At 53.5% G+C, this 26655-nt stretch overlaps 2 long non-coding RNA genes across 2 annotated transcripts; both read right to left on the minus strand.

The window, feature by feature from the left end:
• Positions 1-9906: 9906 nt before the first annotated feature.
• Positions 9907-24048, minus strand: LOC135292224 (uncharacterized). The gene is made up of 4 exons (XR_010354693.1): positions 24030-24048; positions 23756-23827; positions 10443-10541; positions 9907-10020 (listed from the first exon to the last, which is right to left on the minus strand). It is a non-coding gene; the product is annotated as an uncharacterized LOC135292224 (long non-coding RNA).
• A 346-nt stretch (positions 24049-24394) lies between these two features.
• LOC135292223 (uncharacterized) lies at positions 24395-26590 on the minus strand. The gene is made up of 5 exons (XR_010354692.1): positions 26471-26590; positions 26080-26151; positions 25731-25991; positions 25176-25283; positions 24395-24523 (listed from the first exon to the last, which is right to left on the minus strand). It is a non-coding gene; the product is annotated as an uncharacterized LOC135292223 (long non-coding RNA).
• Between the last annotated feature and the right edge of the window lie 65 nt (positions 26591-26655).

Consider the following 26655-nt stretch of genomic DNA (forward strand, 5'->3'; position numbering starts at 1 on the left):
AAATGGGACCAAAAATTTCAAAAGCATTAAAAAAATTAACCAGGCTTTGGAGCAGTTACAGGTCAGACTACATGAGGCTGGAAAAGATTGTACAGGTGACAGTTCTCAGAGGAAAATTAGCAGGAAATCCCTTCTTTCTGCTATTAAAATCTCAGGCTGTTGCCATGAGACACTCAAGCCACAAGAAAAGTACTTCAGCACCAGCATCCAACTGAGCACCTGTTTGATCCACTTCAGTGGAAAGCCATCACTTTGCCAGCAGAATTCCTCCTCTGGGTTACACACAACATATTTTTTTTCTATCTGGGAGTGCCACTGGTTTTTTTTACCTAGCATTTAATATTAAATTGTGGAAGTATTTTAAATTAAAAGGGAATGAAAAGATGGACCCACGAGATGGGGACAGGAGGAAGCCGGGCAGCCCTTTAAAGAGGGAGATGCTAAGCTGTACATCCAAGAGAGCTCCTCTGAGCACAGAGCAGCCACAGAGCACATCTGACCACAACATTTCTAGTTCACCTGTGTCCTTATAAATGGGAAAAGAACAAAACAGTGGCAGGAAAGGAGGCAGAAGTCAACTGTGAAAGTTTCATTCACAACACATGATACTCAAAATCAGAATGAAGGCCTATCAAGGAACACCAATAGCTATGAAAATATATGTAAGCAGCACAGACAGGTGCTATGTATGTCCCTTCTGCTTTCCAGCCTCAATGCAGACTCAGTTTCAGGATGCAGTGGCATCCCAGGAAGCTGCAAATGCTCAGGAGTGCAGTGGCTCGTGCCTCACTGATAACCACTTGGAAAAACATACTGTTTCATATAAATTACAGGAAACCTAGGAATCTAGCCTAAATCAAGTTCTAGGCAAGACCCCAACCAACATAAAATATGGAGAGGCACAAAAGTGCCTCCATTTTCCACTCCACCTCCCTTGAACTCAGCAAGAACTAATCCCCAAACCTCACAGCCAGAGGCAAATGCAGTTGGTTGGGAGAGGAAATCTAAAGTCTCCTTGCGAGGCAGCTTTCCAAGGCTGAGCCCCAGGAGAGGCAGCTCCCGCAGCACGTGTGCAGGTGGCACAAAAAGAACCTGTGTGCCATGACCAGCAGGACAGTGCCAGCCAAAGGGCTGCCTGAGGACGGCCACCAATGGTTTCACTGCCAGCCCTGGCTGAGGGGAAACCTGGACACAGGACAAGGCAGAGAGGGGCCAAATGTTCTACTCCTTCTCAAAACAAGTTGCTGGTTTTGTTTCCAAGCCTAGCACTCTTTGGATCTAATTAAATTTGAAGAGGGAAATGAGGAGTAAGCAAAATTCTTGGACAGCAGGCTGGTTTGTTCAGCTAGCTGGGGCTGCAAGCCATGCGTGAAAAGCAATGTCAGGTGCTAAAGCAAATCTCTGTGTCCTTCAACAGCAACAAGAGAAGTGTGAACAAGACAGAGAATATACCTATTTTAGGAATGTAATTGTTTTATAGGAAACACACCAACACCCAGTGTTCTTCTAATCTTGCTTTTTAATACTCAGCGCTTGTAAATTTCTTCAATCTGGGAAGTCCAAGATTTCATCTGATAGCATAAATATTTGTTCCGCACCATTTGGGGTTTTTTTTTAATTCTTAATGTTTATATAAATATCACTTAGCGAACACTGGACCTGTGAAGAATTAAGGAAATATGCCTTTAACTACTCTGTGTAGGTCACCTGCAACAAATTTCATGGCAGAGGAGCTTCTGGAAGCCCCTGGTTTACCATCACTACCAAAACTTGGTAGCGATCTTCCAGAGACCCACCATGGAGAGGCCAAACAACTGTTACTGGTCTCAAAACAAAAAGAAAATTGCTCCATGGAGCTTAAGAGAGCATGCTGTCTTGGCATTAATTCCTACCAAGTCTGCTGACAGTACAGGGCAGTAAATAATGCAGATTTCTAATTTATACCTCTTAAAGCACAGCCTAAAAATAGGAAAGACTCCTATAACAAAGAATCCTCCATTGAGTGCTCAAGAAGGAATTCTTACATCTTCTTCAAGACCACACATAAACCAGGTGGAATCAGTTCTGAAGTCAGATTTTAATAGCTCTGAGAGAGATTTTCTTTCACAGTTGCATTATTGAAGCCATGTAAACTCCTGGAATCCATATCATCTTCTAACTATAAGCTGCAGAGATTAAATTTCTCACTGTGTGGAGAAACACCTGATTCAGTTTGTTTTGAATCTGCTGCCTGTCAACTTTTTTTGATCTTGTCAAAGGCTGTCTGGGGAGAACGTTGTCAATACAATTTTTGTGAAATCTACATGAGAATCTGAGGAGATTACTACACAGCTTGGATGCTAGAGGAACTTCTGCAAATAGGTTACAGGGTATTTATTTAACTGATTCAGAACTTTGCTTCAGCTGGCAATAGTTCGAGAATTTTATTTTCTAGTGTCTTTTGGTGGCCCACATTAAAAAACAAAAAAAAAACCACAAAACAAAAAAAAAAAAAAAAAAAAAAAAACAAAGAACAAGTTCTGTCCTTTTCCAATTTCAAACAGATATTCTTTTTCTTTACCCATGAATTATGACAAAGCAAGTGACGTTCAAAGTCAGCATTCAGAAAGAGCCCTGAGAAGAGACTAGATGTATGCCAATTCCCTCTTGCTATTCAGCTGATTTTATATACTAGCTTTCTGTGTCTCTAGCTTTTTATATGATCTCTGTTACTACAGCCACTTCCAAATCTTGGTAAAAGTTAGTAATTTCTCCACCTTCACTTTGTGGGAAATTGTGGGGGCAAAAAAGTAGCATTGTTTAGTCCAAGTTCAAGCAGAAAAACAGAAATTCAGAAATACATTCTGACCCTTGGCCAGTTTTAATTTTTATTTAACAGCACCCACAAGGACACCGTCCCCAAGTGAGGGGAGTGGGGCACGCAGAACTCACCGATTGTGAGGTCACGGGCACATCTCCAGGGAGGCCTGAGGTATAACCGTTGCTGTACATCAACATTGCACTCAGAGCTGAGGACAGGATCCCGAGAGGGAGCTTGCCCAAGGCTGCTGAGCGAGTTTTGGTGTCTCTGAGACATCTCTCTTCACTCAAGGAAGGATTGGAACGCTTTGTCAGGAGGAGAAAGGCCGGCAGTGCTGTGGCACAGACCGTCCAGGCATTCCTCCGTACCCACAATGGTGCAGCAGAACGCTGCTAAGAAGCGTCCCCCTGGCAAGGAGCGAGGTGAGAGCCAAGTCTCCCTCCCCACAGATGGCAGAGGGGGAGCGGCCAAGAGCAGCAGAAAGGGGAAACAGGAGATCCACAGAATCACCCCAGAGTAGAGGCCCTCCTCTCATGGGCCAGAGGAGCCAGGCTGGGCTGTGGGCACCGGCACTTCCCCTGCCCTTTAGCCAGCCAGCAGGGCCTTGGGGACAATGCTGCAGGGACATTTCCTGAGCTCTACAAGGTGCTGACTCCCCCTGCCCTCTCTCTCTCTCCCCAATGCACACCGTGTCACCGGGCAGAGGCAGACGCAGAGAGCGGCAGCTGCCTCTCCGGACATGCCAGGCCGGACCAGGCTCGTCGCCGTTCATGGAGACAGCAAGCACAAGACTCGGGCAGCCAGAAAGGAAAACGCATCCGGCTCAACCGCGTGCCACTGCTGCGTGCTGAGACCAGCAGCCCCAGCACCGCCCCTCAGGCGGTGTCAGGGCAGTCCCAGGCCGTGGGGCTGGTCACCAGCAGCAGCAGCAGCTTGCCCTGCCGAAAGCAGGGCCTGAAGCGAGGCCACCCACGGGGAGACACGGAGCCTCAGGCACCCAAGAGCCCACTGGCAAAGCGCCGCAGGTTGGAGGATGGTCCAGCCCAGAGTGCTGGTACCACCAGCCAGGTGGCATTGAGGCTGTCCCAGGAATCTCAGTCATCCAGGAAACAAACAGCCCCATACATACCCCCCTGGATCTTGCCCCGCTCCCAATCCGGGCCAATTCGTGTGAGGCACGTCTTGCGGCGGCAGCTGCGAGATAAAAAGCCCTACAGTCGGCCTGAAAACCAGGGCAGGACCAGACGAGCACCCACCCCTGTTGTTTGGCCCCCTCATCCCTCAAAATAAAGTTTTCTGGTTTGTTTGTTTGAACTGGGAGATGCCACATTCTTTTTTCCAGTCGTCTGCAGCTGATCTCCAAATAGGGGCCCCAAGCTCAGTGGGACAAGTGTGTGCCTTCAAGGACTCACCTGTCCCATGGCAACACCCAGCGTCACCACGTTCCATGGCAACACCCAGTCTCACCATGTCCCCTGGTCTGGAGATACCAGCCCTGCTTCTGCCAGGGAAAAAACTGAACTGTGCAAAAGGAGCACGGGGATTTTGCAAGCATTCCTGGCTGAGGCAGCCTCAGTGGGAGGGCACAGCTCTGCCTGCTGCAGGTGCCCAGGAGGGAAAATCATGGATGCAGTAGGATTATTCCCCTCCCAACCCAGCCCAGGCACAGTTCAATCTACCACTGCTGCCACTGGGGTTGCACGTACCAGCCTGGAGAGTAACTGGAATAAGAGAGAGTAACTTCCCAGCATCAGTGCAGCTGATGCTGGGAAGGTAAAACTAAACCCAGTCCCGCCCCCAGTAAAAATACACTGCACCTGAAAAAAAATAGCCAGCACCCTCCTGTTCTCTGCAAATGGGACCAAAAATTTCAAAAGCATTAAAAAAATTAACCAGGCTTTGGAGCAGTTACAGGTCAGACTACATGAGGCTGGAAAAGATTGTACAGGTGACAGTTCTCAGAGGAAAATTAGCAGGAAATCCCTTCTTTCTGCTATTAAAATCTCAGGCTGTTGCCATGAGACACTCAAGCCACAAGAAAAGTACTTCAGCACCAGCATCCAACTGAGCACCTGTTTGATCCACTTCAGTGGAAAGCCATCACTTTGCCAGCAGAATTCCTCCTCTGGGTTACACACAACATATTTTTTTCTATCTGGGAGTGCCACTGGATTTTTTTACCTAGCATTTAATATTAAATTGTGGAAGTATTTTAAATTAAAAGGGAATGAAAAGATGGACCCACGAGATGGGACAGGAGGAAGCCAGGCAGCCCTTTAAAGAGGGAGATGCTAAGCTGTACATCCAGGAGAGCTCCTCTGAGCACAGAGCAGCCACAGAGCACATCTGACCACAACATTTCTAGTTCACCTGTGTCCTTATAAATGGGAAAAGAACAAAACAGTGGCAGGAAAGGAGGCAGAAGTCAACTGTGAAAGTTTCATTCACAACACATGATTCTCTGCAAGAAGCACTGGAGAAGTGCATGGGGTAAGAGTTCTGCAAGTGCCAGGCTCTTCTGCAGCAGAAAAGGTCTAAAAAAATCAAAATTCTAGCAAGCAAAATAAATCCATCCTTTAGAGCTTGTAAATACTCCGATGAATCTCAGTTACTTTGGGACAAAAACAAACACAGGGCAAACTTTCCCAAGTATGGTTTCATGACAAAATTCCCATTTGTCTGCTCCTGTTTGTCGGAGAAGACAAGGTTACAAGCTGCCCAGCTCAAGAAGGAAAGGAGGATCTACACTTCCCTGTCATATTTTCCTACTGACAAAGGATTTAAGACAGAGAATTTGGGTAAATGGAAGGATAAGACTGGAGTACGGATGAAGTTTCACATCTAAGATACTTCATTTGCTAAAATAGAAGCACTTTTGTTGTACATGGATCTCCTTGCTAAACCTCTTTGTCTTCAAACTCCCTTCCTCCATGGCAGAACTGAGCAAGCTCCATGTGTCAGAGCTTCGAGTTAAAAGCTCTGTGAAGAGTTAGTTTTAATGGATCCATTTCCAGTCCGTGGGGTTGCTGTCATGAGGAGCTCAGGTGGCTTTTTGTTGAGATCAAAATTAATGAGCCATTTGTCCCAGCTCCACCTGTCCTGAGGCAGCATTGGCTCCACTGTGCCATTTCTAATGAAAATTGAACCTCCTAAAGAAGCCAGGCCAAAATCACAAGAGAGTAGTCACAAAAATTAATTTCGGCAGTTTACTGGGTATTGATCTAACAGCTACCACCTTCCCAAAGTCCAGGCAACAGTTAACAAGGCTCTTTGCTCTGTAAACGGCCTTTCAATTGGTAGTGTTTCATACCCATGCAGAAAAACAAAAAGCCACTTCCACTGTAGAAACATGAGCTGCAGCTATGCAGTAAGTTGTGCTCAGCAGCTGACCTGCTGCTTTAGTTTTGGGGCAGGAGATACTGCCATAAAATTTCACAAGGAAACTATCACGTATCTAAACTATGCAGCATTATGTTATTTTCTACCTCCAGTATTGCCAGCACATAGCTTAAGGAAGACAGGTATTTACCAGCCACCATAGATGAAAAAATTAGAATGAAAAATGGCTTTTAAGGAAATCAGAGTGATGGCCACCAGTCATTTTCCAGCTTTGCAGGATTTTGGTTCACAGTCAATCTAAACAAGCCTGCATATGTCTAGCAAGAAGGAAATCACAGAAACATTTCCTAGATTGTAGCAGTTTGTTTGGGGGGGGGGGGGGTTCCCCGGGGAGTCCCCGGAGGGCCCCCTGGGCTGTGAGTTCGCTGGCAGCAGCAGGCACGCAAGGAGACTCCACACGGCTTCTGAGGGTGCTGATTAGATGAGGCTTTATTGGGGGCCCCAGCCCCGGGTGTAATATGGTTTCAGAGGGAGAAGGGGGAAAGGCAAAAGGAAGGGGGAGAGAGGGCGAGCCTAGGGGAGAGATGGGCCATGAGAGAATCTGGTCTTCCTCGCACAGCTTAAGAGGGAAATTCAAAGTGGGCACGAAATAAGATTTGGGCCAATGGGATTGCAGATTCATGGGACTTCAGGGGAGGAACACAGGTTGGAATAAATCATACATTTTTGAGGGGTACATTTTCAAGATAGAGCATACCATTTGAATGAAATGCAACACCACAATAGATTAATATGATAGATGATAGATAGATAGATAGATAGATAGACAGACAAGGAAAATAGAGATATATGAATGCACTTGCCTGTATAACTTTGTATAGAAAAGGATGGGGAAGTGAGAGGTTATTCTTTTCCACACATGGGAAACTGTCTTTTTCCCAGAAAAATCAGCTTCCTTCTTCAGTGACCACCAGGGTATCTGAAGACCCCACCAAGAAGGCCCTGTGATGCCACTGGCCTGTGCATCCAGCAAGTCAAGAAAGTAAGGCCTGCCTCTTAATACTACAGTGGTGTTAAAGAGGTTTATTCTCGGTTTTTGGTACCAAGAGGAACAAACTGAAGCCACTTGCCATAAAATGCCTGCACAAGCACCAGTGCAAATCACAGCCAAAGGAAGGATGAAGCCAAGGTGTCCCACAACCACAGCCCAAGCGGCCAGAGATCCTCCTTCAACCCTGGCTGCATTTAAGCCCCACTGACTGCCAAGAAGAAAAGCACCCTACTGAGAGCAAGCAAACTTAACCCTCTGGCAGGACACAAATTCAGAGGGAAAAAAATTTTAAAATCCCCACACCACCAGACACACTTCCCAGTGAGAAGGGTTGGAACACTCTGCCCCTCAGCACTTCCCCAGCAGGCAGGTTCCCAAAGGTGCTGGGAGCTAAGCTGTGCCCTGCGAGGGAACAGAGCCAGCCTCCCTTCAGTGGGAGAAAGCGCGGCCTCAGCTGTAGCCCCGGGTGCCTGCGGTGGCCCAGGGCACGGCCATGGCTGTCAATGTGTTGGGCTGCAGCACAGGGCAGGCTGGAGCTCAGCATCCTCAGCAGAGCCCAGGGCCGCGGCCCTTCCCTGCCGGGGCCCGAGCCTGGCCCGGCCCGGCCCGGCCTGAGCAGCCCGGCCTGGCCCAGGGGATGGGCTGCGCCTGCCCGCTGTGCCCACAGGCTGGGCCCAAGCCTTTGCAAGAGGCTTTCTCCCAGCTTGGCAAAACCTCGGCCAAGTGTCCCTGTGCTGTGCTGAGAAGAGTAAAAACCCTCTCAAATTTAACCCTGCTGCCCAACGCATGAGGGATCCCTGCACACCTTAGGAGAGGCCATCAATACTCCTTTGTGCCTCATGAGGGATCCCTGCACCCCTCAGCAGGGACACCAAAATATCCCTTTGAGCCTCTTCAGGTCCAGGCCCAGATGATGCCACGGAAGGAAATGTGCCCTCAACCCAGGGACGCTCAGCATGGGCTCCCCCATCCCCTCGGGGCCCCGCCGCTGGGCACAGCAGCCCCTGCCTGGCTCCTGCCTGCCCACACCGTGGGCATCCACGGCTGCTCCTGGGCATGGAGCTCAGTCAGTGCTGGTGCCGGGTGGGCTTTGTTGGTGCTACCAACCAGACATAGCTGTGAAAACTCTAATTCTTTATTTAAACATAAAATGTGGGACAAGCCCTGCCCTGCCAGGCAAGGGCTGCCCACCTTCAGTCCTGGCTGGGGAACAGGACCAGGGGGCTCAGGGGCAGAGGGTCTCCTTGAGGAGGGGTGGGTTTTGGGACGGCCGCATGGCGGGGATGCAGCCACGGCAGGGCAGATAGGGGCAGAAGGGAAGAGCTGGGATAAACTGCCAGGTTGTCATTGCCTCTGTTTTTAGGTTTGTCTTCTGAAGATACATGCGAGCACCTGTGAATAGAGGTGGTGGCTGAGGCCCCAGCTGCCAGTGGCACACAGGGAGCCTCCTGCACAGCAGGGCCCAGAGCTGGCAAGGCTCCCCAGCACGGCTGGAGCTGCTGGCACAGCTGGGCCCAGCTGGACAGCTGCCCCTCAAGGCCCCGGCCAGCAGGGCACGGCTCTGGGCAGGGTCCCTGGCCAGGAGCGGGCCCCAGAGCGCCACTGCCTTTCAAGGGCAACCTCGGCCCTGCTCTTTCTCCTCCCCACCTCCCTCTGCCTCTGCCCTGTGCCCCTGGGGCTGCTCTTGGCCAGGCAGCCTCAGTGGGAGCCAGCTCTGGCTGCAGCCCCAGCGGGGCCCCCAGGACAAGGCCCAGCAATTGAGAGGCCAATGGAAGCACTGGGCAGCAGCAGAACCCTCAGCAGAGTTATTTGGACAATCATGGACTGGCTGCAACTCCACTGCAGCCTCAATGGGAATGTTCCCTGTCCACGTTAGACTTTCAAAAGAAGCTGTTGGAGGGGGAGAGCACAAAACACTCACTGTTTTCTGTTCCAAGAATACCAGATTCCAATGCAGCACAATATGAAGACAAGCTCCAAATAAAGCACGCCTGCCAGAAACCCTAGCCAGCAGCCTGTTCCCTGACAGAAACCACTTCCGAGGCCATCCTGGGCATTGGGAACAGGTCTTGTGGTGCCGGCTGCATCTGTAGGAGCAATGGGAAGCGTGAGCCCGTGCTGTGCTGCACTGCTGAGCTGGCAGCACGGTGGATACGGGCAGGACGTCCTCTGTTTCCCCCAGAGCTGGGGCCTGCAGGCACCTTGCCGGCCCTTGGCACAGGCTGTGCCAGCCAACAAAGCCCAGCAGGCCGGGAGGAGAGCCCGGGGGGCAGCGCAGCTGCTTGGGCAGTGGCTGCTGCCAGGGACACGGGCCAAAGCCATCCCTGAGCAGCCACTGCCAGCCCTGGCCCTCCCTGCCCCGTGACAGCTCCCCCAGCCCCAGGGGACAGGCTCAGGCCCTGTCAGGAGCCAGCGCAGCCCCTGCCCAGTCTGGAGCCAGGGCTGGCTCTGGCCCTGGGCTGGCGGCAGGGCTCCCGCTCGGGGCTGCTCCTGTGCCTTGGGCCTCTGGGCACTCAGGGCCAGCTCCGCAGCAGCTGCAGCGCCAGGGACGTTGCTGCACCAGTCCCGTTTCCCTGGAGCTCTGAACCAGCTCCAGAGGCCTGGAAGCCGAGGCGCCTCCAGCTTTGGCTGCTGCCGGGCCGGGCAAGGGCAGGCCCTGGGGGAAGAGCTGCTGCCACACAGCCCCGGCCAGGGCTGAGCCCGGCACAGCAATTACCTGCTGTGCCTGTGCCCATGTCTGGCATCGCCTTCCTTCCTGCAGCAGGGGCTGCCAGTGAGCCACTGCTTCTCCCTGAGTGCTCCTCCTCCTGAACAGCCTTTTGGTCCATCACTTGAAAAAGGAAAAAAGGGACAACTGGATCAAATGGAAACATTCCCCACTGGGGAAGTGGCATCTTCATCAGATAAAGACCAGGAAAAAGCCCAGGTAATTTGGGCTAGGCCAGTGCACTCCCATGAGCAAACAGCTACACCGCCTGATCTTCTCAGAGACTGGGAAATGGCAGGGGATCTCAGGCCCACAGTACAGTTGGGGCACCCTATCAGCTAATGCCAAATTCCATCCTGCAGAGGCTGGGGAGGAATTGCAGCCAGGCCAGAATGGGAAACAGCCCTGCAGGGTGTGAAAGCAGCAGCGGGGCAGCGAGGCTGCCATGGATCCCTTCCCGCTGTGCCGGGCACGGCGTGTCCAGATGTGCAGCCAAAGGCCCCGGCTGCTGAGTCCCAGGGGAAGCATGAGGGAAATGCACCCACCTTGTCCTCCGGGTGCTTCCTTCTGTGTTTCTCTCAGGAATTCATCTGCCTCATGAGACATTTTGGCTGCAGTATCTTGGGTCTTCCCTTTTGGAGGACCTTAAGAGAAAGTAGTTCTATTTCCCAGGAATGGGTCCCGCAAAAGCAGGGCTCAGCCTGTGGGGTCAGCAGGGACCCACTACTCACCCCTGCCATGGGAGCTGGGCTGGGGCCAAGCATCCAGCCCTGGAGCTGGAGAAGTCCTCCCTGCAGACACACCTGTAACTCAACAGCCACAGAAGCTTCTGCCATCTCTGCTGATCTGCACGGGCACCACTGAGCCGCAGCAGCGGTGAGGGGATCGTGCAGGGCGCGGGCACACACGTGCATGGTTCTGTGCTGGCACCTGCAGCGCTGCCTCCCTGGCCCAGCTTTGGGCTCTGAGCTGGCAGCTCTCCCAGGGGAAAGGCCTTGACCTACCCTCAGCATCTCCCAGAGCCTCAGTCCTGGATGTGGGGCCTTCACCGGCAGGTTCAGCTGCAAAGAAAGGCAGGACAGAAGAGCTCCTGTGGCACTGCAGGACATCCTCAGGCTGCCCACAAGGCTCAGCCCCGGGGCACAGCCCTGGGCCCGGCCCCTTCCCTCTCTGCTCTTCTCTTTGACTGCACAGAGCACACGGAAGGACACACTGGCACAGCACACGGGAGGAGGACTGAAAGATCAATGCTCCTTCCTCCCACTGACAGCGATCCTGAGGGATCCCTCAGGGATCCAGAAGGGAGAAGGGAAAGATTCTCAGAATCCTTCAGCCTTTACATAATGTTAAGGGAAATGGTTTATAAATGAGCTTTTGTTGCATTGATCCTGATTATTCACTCAGGAAGGGCAGAATGAAAACTTGCCTCCAGCATCCTCCAGGAACTTCAAACCATCCTTCATCAGGACTTCCTGAAAACCCATGTCACAATTCCAGTCTAAAAGGGAGCAGAGATCAGAACCGTATCTGTGGCATGCTGGGATGCCCGAATGCTACATGGAAAACGGCACTGCAAGGGGGTCGTGTAAGGCTATGGGACCCAGATGGGAATGGACATGGCCAAAGCTGCACAGGGGCCTGGGGAGCTTTGGGCTGGCTCCTGATCACTCTCCACACTCTTTCCCTGCCCTCAGCAACATCCCTGGGAGGGGTGGCTGGAGTAGCCCAGGGCCCTGGGGCTCTCTCCCTCTAACTCACAGAATACCCTCCCTAAAGCCCTGGGGAAAACTGCAGCAGGCAGTGCCACAGATGTCCCTCCCTCCTACACTCCCTCCTGCCCTCCTTCTGCTGGGACAGCTCCCACATCCCAAGGGCAAACAGCCAGGCCCTCTCAGGACACACTGGAGCCTTGCTCTCCCCCTCTGTCCTTTCCCCATCGTGGGCACCCTGTGCAGTCACTGCCAGGTTTCAGGACATGTCTCCCATGGAGGGACCCCAGCAGGACTGCTCAGGACCCGAGTGCCCTGAGCCTGCTCGGGATAATTCCCCTGGGCTGTGCTGCTCTAGTCCAGGCTGTGCCCGCACTGCCAAGCAGCAGAGAGGGCAGCTCAAGCCTCAGCAGGGCTCAGGCCCAGAGGCACAGCAATTACCTCCTGTGCCTGTGCCTGGCATGGCCTCCCTTCCTTCAACAGATGCTGGCACGGAACCACTGCTTCCTCCGGGAAATGCTTCCTTCTGCACAGGCTCTCCTTTCATTTTTGGAGAAGGAAAAGGGACAGCTGGATCAGATGGAAACATTCCTCATTGGGAATGAGCCATGGATCCCATCCCGCTGTGATGGGAACCATGCGTTCAGATGTGCAGCCAAAGCCCCCAGCTGCTGAGTCCCAGGGGAAGCATGAGGCAAATGCACCCACCTTGTCCTCCCTGCAGCATTTTCTTCAGCACTTGCCTCATCTGTTTGGATGGTTCCAGGGATATCTTCTCTGTTGTGTCTTGCATCTTCCTCTTTGGAGGAACTTAGAGAAAAATATTTCCATTTCCCAGGAATGCATCCCACAAAAGCAGTGCTCAACTTGTGGGGTCAGCAGGGACACACTACTCACCCCTGCCATGCAGACTGGTCTTGTTGGCAATAACCACCAACGTACGTATGAATCTCCTCCCTGTAGACACACCTGTAACTCAACAGCCACAGAAGCTTCTGCCATCTCTGCTGAGCTGCACGGGCACCACTGAGCCGCAGCAGCGGTGAGGGGATCGTGCAGGGCGCAGGCACACACGTGCATGGTTCTGTGCTGGCACCTGCAGCGCTGCCTCCCTGGCCCAGCTTTGGGCTCTGAGCTGGCAGCTCTCCCAGGGGAAAGGCCTTGACCTACCCTCAGCATCTCCCAGAGCCTCAGTCCTGGATGTGGGGCCTTCACCAGCAGGTTCAGCTGCAAAGAAAGGCAGGACAGAAGAGCTCCTGTGGCACTGCAGGAGATCCTCAGGCTGCCCACAAGGCTCAGCCCCGGGGCACAGCTCTGGGCCCGGCCCCTTCCCTCTCTGCTCTTCTCTGTGGCTGCACAGAGCACATGGAAGGACACACTGGCATTGCACACGGGAGGAAGATTGAAAGCTAAATGCTCCTTCCTCCCAATGACAGTGATCCTGTGGGAGCCCTCAGGGCTCCAGAAGGGAGCAGGGCAAGGTTTCCAGATTCTTTCAACCTTAAGATTATGTTAAGGGAAATGGTTTGTAAGTGAGCTTTTGTTGCATTAATCCTGATTATTCACTCAGGAAAGACAGAATGAAAACTTGCCTCCAGCATCCTCAAAGAACTTCAAACCATCCTTCATCAGGACTTCCTGAAAACCCATGTCACGATTCCAGTCTAGAAGGGAGCAGAGATCAGAACCATTTCCATGGTGTGCTAGGATCCCCCTCTGCCACAGGGAACTGGGCAATGCAGGGGTGTTGGGTAAGGCTGTGGGAGCCAGATGTGAATGGACATGGCCAAAGCTGCACAGGGGCCTGGGGAGCTCTGGGCTGGCTCCTGGTCACTCTCCAACCTCTTAGCAGGCCCTTTGCAACATCTCTGGAGGGGTGGCTGGAGTAGCCCAGGGCCCGTGGGGTCTCTCTCCCTCCCACAGAGGAAACCCTCCCTAAAGCCCGGGGCAAAACCATCCCCAGCGCTTCCCAGGGAGCAGGGAGCGCTGTCCCGGGAAAGGGCAGCCAGGCTGCCGGCTCACCTGCTCGCCGCGCTTGCAGTGGAGCAGCCTGGGCAGCCCTGGCAGGCAGGGCCACAGCCAGGAGCAGCGGGAGTAGGAGGCGCAGAGCAAGGGCCATGGTGCCTTGTCCTCCGCCAGTCCCGCAGCTCTTGCTGCCACCGCTGTCCCGACACCGCTGTCCCAACGTCAGCACTGCTGCTGCCACCGCCGCTGCTGCCGCAACAGTTGTGCTCAGGGACTGACTGCTGGCTCCTTGTGCTGCTCTGCAACCACGGGGCTCTGGCACCTCTGGCGCCTCTGTGACCTCAGGGCCTGCTGAGAGCTCAGCCTGCTGTGACCCCAGAGCCCTGCTGTGACCTCATGGCCTCAGCTGTACCCCCAGAGTGTGTGCCCGTCCGCATGAATGGACTGCCCTGATTGTAAATGGTTTGCTTCATCAAAGGGCCATTGCTCAGCAAAACCTTTCTTTTGCCTGCTGACATTGCTGGTCAGGCTGCGTCCCTCAAGATGCTCTTGATTGTTGCAGTTCAAATTTATTTTATTGATTTCATTTTAAGTGTTGTTTAAGGGCTCTGTTGTGCCCCCATTTTTTTCCTGAGTTGGTTTACCTGTGGGTTTTACCCTCCCTCCAAACTGTCCCTCGTGTCCTTCCCCACCCCTTGTTCCAGCTCTTTCCCTGCCTCTCAAGGCAACCCAGCCCCTCGGTTCCCAACCTTTGGGCCAATCCCTGACTGCAACTCCCCTTTGGCATTCCCCTACTCCTGGGAGCCCCACTGGCCCTTGTGACCCATCCTCTCCACCCTCCTACCCCAATTGGCCCCAGACACTTGATGTAATCCCCTCACTCCTCTCCTGAGGATTCCCTATTTGTGGATGCATTGTTTGCATCCACCCCATGACTTGTATGTGTACAAAACCCCTTGGGCAGTACAGCTAGGGGCTTCTCATCCTGTTCTCTTCACCTGGACTAAGGTGTTCCTTGCAGAACCTGAAGACAGAACGCCTCCTCCTTTCTCCTGTGCCTCGTCCCTCTCGTGGCTTGTGTCTGACACTGGAGAGCAAGTGGCACTAAAGGCTCTGCCTCTGGTAAATCCCCATAGCGAGGCAGTTCCCGACTCCTGCCGTAGTGCCGGAGTTCTAAGAGCTAGCCCAGGTTCCAGCACTCACTTCACTAATGTACTGAATGCCCCTTCTTCAGTGCCTGCTCTGGTGCTCTGCCAGCTCACACAGCAGAGTGTGATTCACATACTGCAGCCCAGAGTTAGGTTGTTGCAACATTGAAATGGGTGTGCTTGGCAGGATGGCTGGGCATAAATCACTACAGAACTAAAGCAAATGTGTGCACAGTCCCAGGCTGGACTTGAATAGACACAGGAATTGTGGAAAGATGAGGACAAGATAGCAGAGAACAATGGAAAAGCCAGCTGAAAAGGAGGACATGCTAAAGGAGTTATTTGTGCACATTTGGGGGTATATTTTTCTTGGGTGCAAAGCAAAATGAAAAGCTCCTAAATGCCCAAAAGATGAGAACTGTGTGTGGTAAATAAGTATGATTCATGCTGACAAAATTGAAAGAGTAATCAATACTGATACAGTAATTAATATTTGGAAATAATAAAACAGTTAAAGGTGTAATGCCAAGCAAGAAAGGGAGAGGAGGGGTTATCCCTCTCCCCACCGTTCTCCTGCAGCTGTTCAGAACAGGAAGAAGCAAGAGATAACAATGACTGAATTTAGTTGGAAGAGAGGAGAATTTGGTTGGACACCAGGCAAATGTTGATTATATGAGATTCACTGCTTTAATGTTAGAACACAATATTGGTTTATACAGTACCAGCTTGGTGCGCATGTGTAATCCAAAAGATGAACTACAGGACATGGAGGAAGAGGAGAGGCCTTCCTCAAAGAAGATCCCCAAAGAGTGGTACAACTTACTTAAAGAAGTGTGGAGCATGCGTGGTAAAGGTGATGATGAGGGCGGTGATACAAGTGTGACGAATCGAAAATGGGAGGAGATGGTAATGACATACAGCATAAAAAGGGGAATTTTGTCTTCACAAGCTAGTCCGTGAGGTGACGGGGGTCCAAAAGCCCTGCACTCCGTACCCCATGCATACCCCGCATGGTTAGTTTTGCTTATACGCTATTATCAGGACCAAATTATTCGTAATTTAAACCAAATTATATAGTCAGTGTTTCAAGTTTATTCAATTGTATATATATTAAGTTACATAATTAAAATTGCTGTTTTATTTAATTTTGTTTGGGTTTGTTTTTTTGGTTTTTTTGATTGGAAAATTTGGAAAATATAACATGTGGAATGTCCTCCACAGCAGAGTGTCAGACCTCTGAATCTTTTTAAACAATTTTATCAAGGTGGAACTGTGGCAGCTTCAGCTGGTGCCTCTGGAGGACCTTGAACAAAGAACGCCTGAGCTTTTCTACCCTCCCAGGTGAAGTGTGATAGTCTGGGGTCTTCCTGCTGTGTCCGAGTGCCAGGCCACTGGCTGGCACCACAGGTCCCCAGACCCTCTGCTGAGGCATCCCTCTCCTACAGTCAAGTTTAGTCTGTCACATTTGGCTTTTCTCTCTGATCCACCACCAGGACCAAAGATCACACGGTTGTGAGGATGTAAAAATGCCTGTTCCTTCTGGAACATTGCTGTTGTGTGACAGCCGTGCAGGCAGAGCGGGCAGCTGTAGGGATACTGACTCGTTTCCCTGGTGCCAGCCGTGCTGCATACATCGAGCTGCTGGGTGTTGGTGCTCGCTGGGACGCGGCCCGGCCCGGCACCACGGGAGTTACGAAGGGTCTTGAAGGAATCCCCACGCGTTAAAGCAGACGATTTAGCCGGGGATTTTAAGTTGTTTCTCAGTTAACCTTATAAAAGGCCAAAACAAGTCTCCTATGAATTCTGTCCCTGTCAAGTTCAGTTCCGCCCCGAAAGCCCCTCAGCATTCTCAGGGCAGTGGCAGGAGCCGGATGCTGGCCCGGAGACCCGCTGGCTGGGGAGAGCACGGCCCAGAGCGAGCCCCTGCTGCCCGGGATGGCCACAGGCCTGGGGGAGCCTGGCGGGCAACGCCAGGGCCCTGTCCAGGGCTCCTGGGGCTCCTCTGGCATCTGTTCCATCCCCTCGAGTGCTGAGCGGTGCCCGTCCCACGGGGCTGTCTGTGCCCGGCCCCAAAAGCGGCAGGGCCGGGGCTGTGGCCCCCGGGCTGGCGGTGCCGCCTGCCCGGCGCTCAGCACCGCCCGTGCCGTGCCGGTGCAGCGTGACCCGGCGGGGCAGCTCCGCCTCGGCGCCTCGCCACCGCCATCCCGGCACGGCGGCTGGCCCTGGGCCACGGCAGCCTCGAGCCGCACGGGCCCGGGAGGGACTGCCGGAGCTCCCCGTCCCCTGCGTGCCTCAGCAGACACTCCAGCCCCACTGCGTGCAGCAGGAGGGACACAAAGCACCTGCACGCTTACGAGAGTCCACAGCCCTTTCTACATGTGAAATGAGACCTCAGAACCGTGACATGTGCCTCAGGAGAGATCCCAGCACCCTGCACACCTTGGGAGAGATCCCAAACCCTCTGCATGCCTCACACAGGATTCCAAATCCCTTGCATGATTTGAAGTGGACCCCAGTGCCCTCCATGCCTCAGAGGAAACCTAAAATATTCCTGGGTGTGTCACAAGGGACCCCACTCCCTCGTGCACCTTAAGGGGACTCCAAAGCCCCCACGTGCCCTACAGGGAAGTCCAGGCCAGCTACGCCAAGTGTTTTGACCTGGAAATCAAGCCTGGTTGGACCTGGGTTGTTGTGTCTCTGGGGCTGCTCACCAGCCCTGTCGGACCCTGAGGCTACACAGCCCTTCCCTTCCCTTCCCTTCCCTTCCCTTCCCTTCCCTTCCCTTCCCTTCCCTTCCCTTCCCTTCCCTTCCCTTCCCTTCCCTTCCCTTCCCTTCCCTTCCCTTCCCTTCCCTTCCCTTCCCTTCCCTTCCCTTCCGGCCCTGGCTGAGAGCAGCAGACCCTGTGCAGCACCCTGCATTGGTGATGGCCCATCAATTAGGTCCTATCCAGTGTGTGTTAATTAGGGAGGAGCTTTGTTTTGCCTGCTGACATTGCTGGTCAGGCTGTGTCCCTGGAGATACTCTTGATGGCTTCCCTCTTTTCCTGGCCATGGCACTGGAGGAGGTCTGGGCCCAGATGATCCCACGGAAGGAAATGTCCCTCAGCCCAGGGACGCTCAGCATGGGCTGCCCCATCCCCTCGGGGCCCCACCGCTGGTCACAGTGAAGCGATCTGCAGAATAAATAGACTCCACTGTCACCCTGGTTTTTAATGTTCTGTCCTGGATTAGGGTAAATCTGGGAGAAGACCTCCAAAGGGGGCCCCCCCAGAAAGCAACCCCACATGGCCCCTTCCCCCCAGCAGGTCGGGAAGGATTCCTTGGAGAGAAGTGGAAAGAACCTGTTTATTTGACAGGCAAAACACCCCCCGCACACAAAATGAACAATAGCAGATGACAATGCTTTCACCGATCTGAAAAGGATGACAAATTCAGAAAGTCTTTCCTGGCAGTGGTGGCTCTGTTGTCGCTCTCTCCGGCGCAGGGGATAGCTGCTGCAGCCACAGGATGCAAACTCTCGGTGTTTCCCAGGTCCCAGTCTGGAGCAGGTGTGAGTGGTTCGAAAAAGGGAAAGGAAAAACAGTCCAGGGAAAAATCTGGACTGCTTAGCTAAACTGACTAACAAGCAGAAGCCAAAAAGCAAAAGCAAAGCGGGAGCACAGCAGAAGCAAGAGCAAAGCAAGCAACAGAAAGCAAAGCAAAAAGCAAAAGCTGCACTATGAACTGCGCTGTCTGTCTGTCCTGCCAGCCGTGGGGGAGCAGGCTGATAACAAACCAAAACAAACCTTGCTCTTCAGGGCCAGTCGTGAAGGCACAGTACGTAATATCCAGCATTAACAGAACGCACGACTGGGGATGCAAGCATCATAACCTCACCCTAGGACAAGTTCTTCTAAGCCTTCTGATGTTTACATTCTTGTAGCAAACTTTCTCACGCATTTTATGCAAATAACTTATTGTTATGCATTCTTTTCTGCAGGAGGAGAAATTTGATGGACTGTTGGTTTGCCCAGTGTCATTGGAGAGGTGGCACTTTCACCCTCCAATCCACTGTCACTTTTGGAAATCTGTAAATGTTGGAGTCAGAAATTCAACTGCCCTCTTTTTTACCTTGGAGAGATGCATGTCTGTGTTGTTTTATTTCATGTCCTATAGTGACACTCCACAACCTGATGTAGTTATGAAGTGGGTATGCGTGTCAGGGCCTGGCACAGGCGAGATGGCTCTCGTGAAAACTTGTGCCCCGAGCCCTGGTCCGAGCCACATCTTTGTTCACAAACATGTTCCATATGCAATGCATTACACAATCTCTTCATGCACAATCAACCCCTGGCCCCGCCTGTCCTCCCCTCACATGGCGATGAGATCCACGCCCTTCTGGGCACGCGTTGTTTCCTGTGGTGGTCACACTGGGGTCTTTGGTGGTCTCTGAGGCCGAAGGCTGTGGTCTTGCTCATGACTGAACTTTTGAACTTTTCTCCTTTGTGCGTGCACTGTGGTCCCCTGGTGCTTATCTGAGTATGTCTGTTGGATGGATCAGCTTGGAGACAGAGGAGCTCCTTAGTCTAGGCTTCTGGCATTCCCTGGTCTTCTCCTGGTGTTATGAGTAAAAAAGTTATCTGTAGCTATGATATTTTATTAAAATTCCTTTCCTAGGATTTTTCCCCTCCTGAGGAGCTGAGGGCCTCAGGAAAGAAATGTAAACAATAACGATCTGCTGCTGTGGAATGCAACAGGTGCATCTTCCATTGCTCCATGTGGATTGTTTTCACTTGATGACCAATCACAGCCAACTGTGTTGAGCCTGTGAGCAGTCACAAGATTTTTGTTATGCATTCTATTCTATTATTCTTCTTTGTAGCCTTCTGGTCATTTTTTCCTCTCTGTTCTTTTAGTATAGTTTTAATGTACTATTTTAATAGAATATATAATAAATCAGCCTTCTGAAATGGAGTCAAGCCTCGTGTCTCCACACCTGGTGTGTTCGCCCCCACAAATTATCCTTTTTTTTTTAAGGCTGCAAAGTTAAACAGGTTGGGCCAGTTGCTGAGAGTTGAAATGTTGACTATTTGTTGTTGATAGCTTCATGTTGCAATCACCTCTTGTTAATAGTTTTTCTTCAATTACCTGTTAATGGTTAGAAATCAAGCGCAGTTGTCCCCCTGCTGCTTCCCAGGAGCCTGAAGGTAGCAGGGGGAGGTGACATCAGAGCTAGTATGCAGATGAGAATGCATTTCACCAAATTTTGCAATTTTCCAGGAAAAAAACTCCTAAAAACAACAAGCCAACATGGAATAAAGAAACCTAAGTAATGTCTAAAGGTGAGGAACTTAATCCTTAGTATCTGCTAAGATCCTTTTTACTTTTCACCCTAACCTGAAAGGATGTCTGCAAGAAAGAGGACCTGGAATGTTAGAACAAAAAAGTGGAATTCCCACTACTCCCTCGAGGATGGAAGCCCCAGCTCTGCCTGCATATCAGCGGGCACAGCTGCATCATCCTCCTCCTCCGTGCCACTCCTGGGAGCAGCGGGGGTGCGGGCGACCTGTCCTTTCTCCCCAACCTGAGCTGAATGTTTTTAATAAAGGCATTAAAAAGGAGAAAGATCTCCTGCCCTGTTTATGACACTGGTATTATCCTACATAGCAAGAAGCTTCAGAAATTTGCATTTTTCTATGCCCTTTGTACCATGGCAGAGGTTTCTTAAGTAAAAGGTTAAAATTCAACACATAATTCTACAATTTAAAATTTAAATGCTTAGTCCATATATTGCTAACTTAATTGAACCCCCCAAAACCTCCATTTCAACAGCAGCCCCTGCCTGGCTTCTGCCTGCCCACACCGTGGGCATCCACGGCTCCTCCTGGGCATGGAGCTCAGTCAGTGCTGGTGCTGGCTGGGCTTTGCTGCTGCTGCCACCTGGACACTGGGGTGACCGCTTGTCCTAGGTTGCAGTGTAAAGATGTATTCTAATGCCATCCTGAAGAGCTGCTGAAACCAGGAGGGGCATTGTTTCTTCCTTATCTCCTGTTAATGGGCCCATCAATGTCTTGCCACATGACTCAGAGATAACTCCCTCCCAGAGCCATTTCTGTTTCATGGCTAATCAAGGACCCATGAGGCAGAATGATATCAGCCCACTGTGAGATGCTCTGCCCATGGGGGAGGAGCTAAGCATCCCCAGGTGGATATAATCTGGGTTTTGGGACACAACAAGCAGTCTTTCCACTGGATTCCCAGAGGAACCGCTGCCCCTACCCACTGCTTTTCCAGAGGATGGGAGCTACCAGATTGTTTCTACAGGATCACCACTTCCACAAGTCCATTTCATCTGGACTGCTACCACCACCCTAACTAGCAGGGTGTCAGGTTGTATTCTGACCCTGTCAGTGGTTTTTCTTTTGTATTATTGCCTGTGTTTTGGGTTTTTTTCCCTTTTCCTAATAAACTGTATTTCTGACTTGGACCCTCTCACTGGTTTTGCTTTCAAACTAGGACACAAATCCATCTCTTTATTTGAACACAGAGGAATGGGCCATTGCCTACCCTGCAAGCGGGAGTTGGAGCGGGTAGGAGGGTGGGGGTGGGGTGGCGTGTCATCTTCAGTGTTGCCTAGAGGGCCAGGCCAGGGGGCTCAGGGGCAGAGGAAGGGATGTGTTGGTCTCAGGAGGTGCTGGAAGGTGCTGGGCTGGTCCTGGGGTCCCTAGAGGAACTCGGGTTGGTTGGGATGGGACAGACGGAGAGAAAAAAAAAAGATGAAGGCAGCTTGGGGAGGCCCATGAGGAGAGCAGGTGGCAGTGGGATCTACGGGGCAATAAGAGGCTTCTGTGTACACGGTTGTTCTGGGGTCCTCTTCACAGAACACTTGAGAGGGCTGTCCAGGCCCTTACTGCTGCTGGAGGAGCTGCTCACGCTGTCTGGGTGTGAGGTGCAGCCACCGTCTTCCAACTCGTGTCCCGAGATGCTCCTGTGCAGACAGGAGGTGGCTGAGGCCCCAGCTGCCAGTGGCACACAGGGAGCCTCGTGCACAGCAGGGCCCAGAGCTGGCAAGGCTCCCCAGCACGGCTGGAGCTGCTGGCACAGCCGGGCCCAGCTGGACAGCTGCCCCTCAAGGCCCCGGCCAGCAGGGCACGGCTCTGGGCAGGGTCCCTGGCCAGGAGCGGGCCCCAGAGCGCCTCTGCCTTTCAAGGGCAACCTCGGCCCTGCTCTTTCTCCTCCCCACCTCCCTCTGCCTCTGCCCTGTGCCCCTGGGGCTGCTCTTGGCCAGGCAGCCTCAGTGGGAGCCAGCTCTGGCTGCAGCCCCAGCGGGGCCCCCAGGACAAGGCCCAGCAATTGAGAGGCCAATGGAAGCACTGGGCAGCAGCAGAACCCTCAGCAGAGTTCTTTGGACAACCATGGACTGGCCACAACCCCACTGCAGACTCAATGGGAATGTTCCCTGACCACGTTAGACTTTCAAATGAAGCTGTTTAAGGGGGAGAGCAACAAAACACTCACTGTTTTCTCTTCCAGGAATACCCGATTCCAAAGCAGCACAACATGAAGACAAGCTCCAAACAAAGGACGCCTTCCAGTAACCTTAGCCAGCAGCCTGTTCCCTGACAGAAACCCCTTCCGAGGCCATCCAGGGCATTCGGAACTGGACTTGTGGTACTGGCTGAATCTGTGGGAGCGATGGGGAGCGTGAGCCCGTGCTGTGCTGCACTGCTGAGCTGGCAGCACGGTGGATACGGGCAGGACGTTCTCTGTTTCCCCCAGAGCTGGGGCCTGCAGGCACCTTGCCGGCCCTTGGCACAGGCTGTGCCAGCCAACAAAGCCCAGCAGGCCGGGAGGAGAGCCCGGGGGGCAGCGCAGCTGCTTGGGCAGTGGCTGCTGCCAGGGACACGGGCCAAAGCCATCCCTGAGCAGCCACTGCCACCCCTGGCCCTCCCTGCCCCGTGACAGCTCCCCCAGCCCCAGGGAACAGGCTCAGGCCCTGTCAGGGCCCAACGCAGCCCCTGCCCAGTCGGGAGCCAGGGCTGGCTCTGGCCCTGGGCTGGCGGCAGGGCTCCCGCTCGCGGCTGCTCCTGTGCCTTGGGCCTCTGGGCACTCAGGGCCAGGTCCGCAGCAGCTGCAGCGCCAGGGACGTTGCTGCACCAGTCCCGTTTCCCCGGGGCTCTGAACCAGCTCCAGAGGCCTGGAAGCCGAGGCGCCTCCAGCTTTGGCTGCTGCCAGGCTGGGCAAGGGCAGGCCCTGGGGGAAGAGCTGCTGCCACACAGCCCCAGCCAGGGCTGAGCCCGGCACAGCAATTACCTGCTGTGCCTGTGCCCGTGTCTGGCATCGCCTTCCTTTCTGCTGCAGGGGCTGCCAATGAGCCACTGCTTCTCCCTGAGTGTTCCTCCTCCTGAACAGCCTTTTGGTCCATCACTTGAAAAAGGAAAAAAGGGACAACTGGCTTAAATGGAAATATTCTCCACTGGGGAAGTGGCATCCTCAGGAGGCAATGCTTGTCTAAGTCACAGGTAAAGATCAGGAAAAAGCCCAGGTAATTGGGGCTGGGCCAGTGTACTCCCTTGTGCAAACAGCTGCACCGCCTGATCTTCTCAGAGACTGGGAAATGGCAGGGGATCTCAGGCCCACAGTAGAGTTGGGGCAATCTATCAGCTAATGCCAAATTCCATCCTGCAGAGGCTGGGGAGGTATTGCAGCGAGGCCAGGCTGGGAAACAGCCCTGCAGGGTGTGAAAGCAGCAGCGGGGCAGCGAGGCTGCCATGGATCCCTTCCTGCTGTGCCGGGCACGGCGTGTCCAGATGTGCAGCCAAAGCCCCCGGCTGCTGAGTCCCAGGGGAAGCATGAGGGAAACGCACCCACCTTGTCCTCGGGGTGCTTCCTTCTGTGTTTGTCTCAGGAATTCATCTGCCTCATGAGACGTTTTGGCTGCAGTATCTTGGGTCTTTACTTTTGGAGGACCTTAAGAGAAAGTAGTTCCATTTCCCAGGAATGGATCCCACAAAAGCGGGGCTCAGCCTGTGGGGTCAGCAGGGACACACTACTCACCCCTGCCATGGGAGCTGGGTTGGGGCCAAGCATCCAGCCCTGGAGCTTGAGACGTCCTCCCTGCAGACACACCTGTAACTCAACAGCCACAGAAGCTTCTGCCATCTCTGCTGATCTGCACGGGCACCACTGAGCCGCAGCAGCGGTGAGGGGATCGTGCAGGACGAGGGCACACACGTGCATGGTTCTGTGCTGGCACCTGCAGCGCTGCCTCCCTGGCCCAGCTTTGGGCTCTGAGCTGGCAGCTCTCCCAGGGGGAAAGGCCTTGACCTACCCTCAGCATCTCCCAGAGCCTCAGTCCTGGATGTGGGGCCTTCACCGGCAGGTTCAGCTGCAAAGAAAGGCAGGACAGAAGAGCTCCTGTGGCACTGCAGGACATCCTCAGGCTGCCCACAAGGCTCAGCCCCGGGGCACAGCCCTGGGCCCGGCCCCTTCCCTCTCTGCTCTTCTCTTTGACTGCACAGAGCACACGGAAGGACACACTGGCACAGCACACGGGAGGAGGACTGAAAGCTAAATGCTCCTTCCTCCCACTGACAGCGATCCTGTGGGATCCCTCAGGGATCCAGAAGGGAGCAGGGAAAGATTCTCAGAATCCTTCAGCCCTTACATAATGTTAAGGGAAATGGTTTATAAATGAGCTTTTTTTGCATTGATCCTGATTATTCACTCAGGAAAGGCAGAATGAAAACTTGCCTCCAGCATCCTCCAGGAACTTCAAACCATCCTTCATCAGGACTTCCTGAAAACCCATGTCACGATTCCAGTCTAAAAGGGAGCAGAGATCAGAACCATATCTGTGGCATGCTGGGAACCCCTAATGCTACAGGGAAAAGGGCACTGCAAGGGGGTCGGGTAAGGCTATGGGACCCAGATGGGAATAGACATGGCCAAAGCTGCCCAGGGGCCTGGGGAGCTCTGGGCTGGCTCCTGGTCACTCTCCACACTCTTTCCCTGCCCTCAGAAACATCCCTGGGAGGGGTGGCTGGAGTAGCCCAGGGCCCCGGGGTTCTCTCCCTCAAACTCACAGAAAATCCTCCCTAAAGCCCTGGGGAAATCTGCAGCAGGCAGTGCCACAGCTATCCATCCCTCCCTCTGTCCCTCCTGCCCTCCTTCTGTGGGGACACCTCCCAGATCCCAAGGGCAAACAGCCATGCCCTCTCAGGACACACTGCAGCCTTGCTCTCCCCCTCTGTCCTTTCCCCACCATGGGCACCCCATGCAGTCACTGCCTGGTTTCAGGACATGTCTCCCATGGAGGGACCCCAGCAGGACTGCTCAGGACCCGAGTGCCCTGAGCCTGCTCGGGATAATTCCCCTGGGCTGTGCCGCTCTAGTCCAGGCTGTGCCCGCACTGCCAAGCAGCAGAGAGGGCAGCTCAAGCCTCAGCAGGGCTCAGGCCCAGAGGCACAGCAATTACCTCCTGTGCCTGTGCCTGGCATGGCCTCCCTTCCTGGAGCTGAGGCTGGCATGCAACCACTGCTTCCTCCGGGAAATGCTTCTTTCTCCGCAGGCTCTCCTTTCATTTCTGGAGAATGGAAAAGAGACAGCTGGATCAGATGGAAACATTCCTCACTGGGAATGGGGAAGGTGAGGCATCACTTGTGAAAGGAATGCATAAGGATCAGAAAACACCCAGGATTTTGGGACAACCCAAGGCTGCTTCCTTCCCCAAACAGCCCCAACATCTGATCTGCCTGGACACCAGGAAATTGCAGGGCATCTGAGGGTGGGCATGGCCTGTGGTGCATTTGGGGCTGTCTGCCAGCTGATGCCAAATGCCTTCCTGCAGAGGCTGGGCAGAAGCTGCAGCCAGGCCAGGCTGGGAAACAGCCCTGCAGGGCGTGAAAGCAGCAGCGGGGCAGCGAGGCTGCCATGGATCCCTTCCTGCTGTGCCGGGCACGACGTGTCCAGATGTGCAGCCAAAGCCCCCGGCTGCTGAGTCCCAGGGGAAGCATGAGGGAAATGCACCCACCTTGTCTTCTCTGCAGACGTTCCTTCAGCATTTGCCACATGATTTCTAATGGGTCCTGGAATTTCCTGCCTGCCATGTCTTTGGTCTTTCCTGTCAGAGGACCTTAAGAGAAAGTAGTTCCATTTCCCAGGAATGGACCCCACAAAAGCAGGGCTCAGCCTGAGGGGTCAGCAGGGACACACTACTCATCCCTGCCATGGGAGCTGGCCTTTTGTGCAGCATCCAAGGTAGGAGTTGGTGAGGTCGTCCCTGCAGACACGCCTGTAACACAACAGCCACAGAAGCTTCTGTCACCTGGTTCTTACCAGTCAGTCAAACATTACGCCTTGGTGGGACAGTGAGAACATACCTGCAGAATGCTCAGAGGGCTTCACAACTTCAGAACGCCAGGCTAATGGAGAATCCTTCCCAGCATCCCAGTCTGGAAGCAAACCAAGATGAGAACTGTTTCCATTGTGTTCCGGGGCTGGCTCTGGCCCTGGGCTGGCAGCAGGGCTCCCGCTCGGGGCTGCTCCTGTGCCTTGGGCCTCTGGGCACTCAGGGCCAGCTCCGCAGCAACTGCAGCGCCAGGGACGTTGCTGCAGCAGTCCCGTTTCCCCGGGACTCTGAACCAGCTCCAGAGGCCTGGAAGCCGAGGCGCCTCCAGCTTTGGCTGCTGCCGGGCCGGGCAAGGGCAGGCCCTGGGGGAAGAGCTGCTGCCACACAGCCCCGGCCAGGCCTGAGCCCGGCACAGCAATTACCTGCTGTGCCTGTGCCCGTGTCTGCCATCGCCTTCCTTCCTGCAGCAGGGGCTGGCACCAAAGATGGAGTGCTTCCTTCAAGAAATGCCACCTTCCACTGAAGCACTATGTCCATCTCTTGACAAAGGAAGGGAGACAGCTGCATCAGATGGGGCTGTTTCCCACTTGGGTGGTGGCATCAGAGG

This window comes from Passer domesticus, unplaced genomic scaffold, assembly GCF_036417665.1.
Source record: "Passer domesticus isolate bPasDom1 unplaced genomic scaffold, bPasDom1.hap1 HAP1_SCAFFOLD_238, whole genome shotgun sequence".
Classification (NCBI taxonomy): domain Eukaryota; kingdom Metazoa; phylum Chordata; class Aves; order Passeriformes; family Passeridae; genus Passer; species Passer domesticus.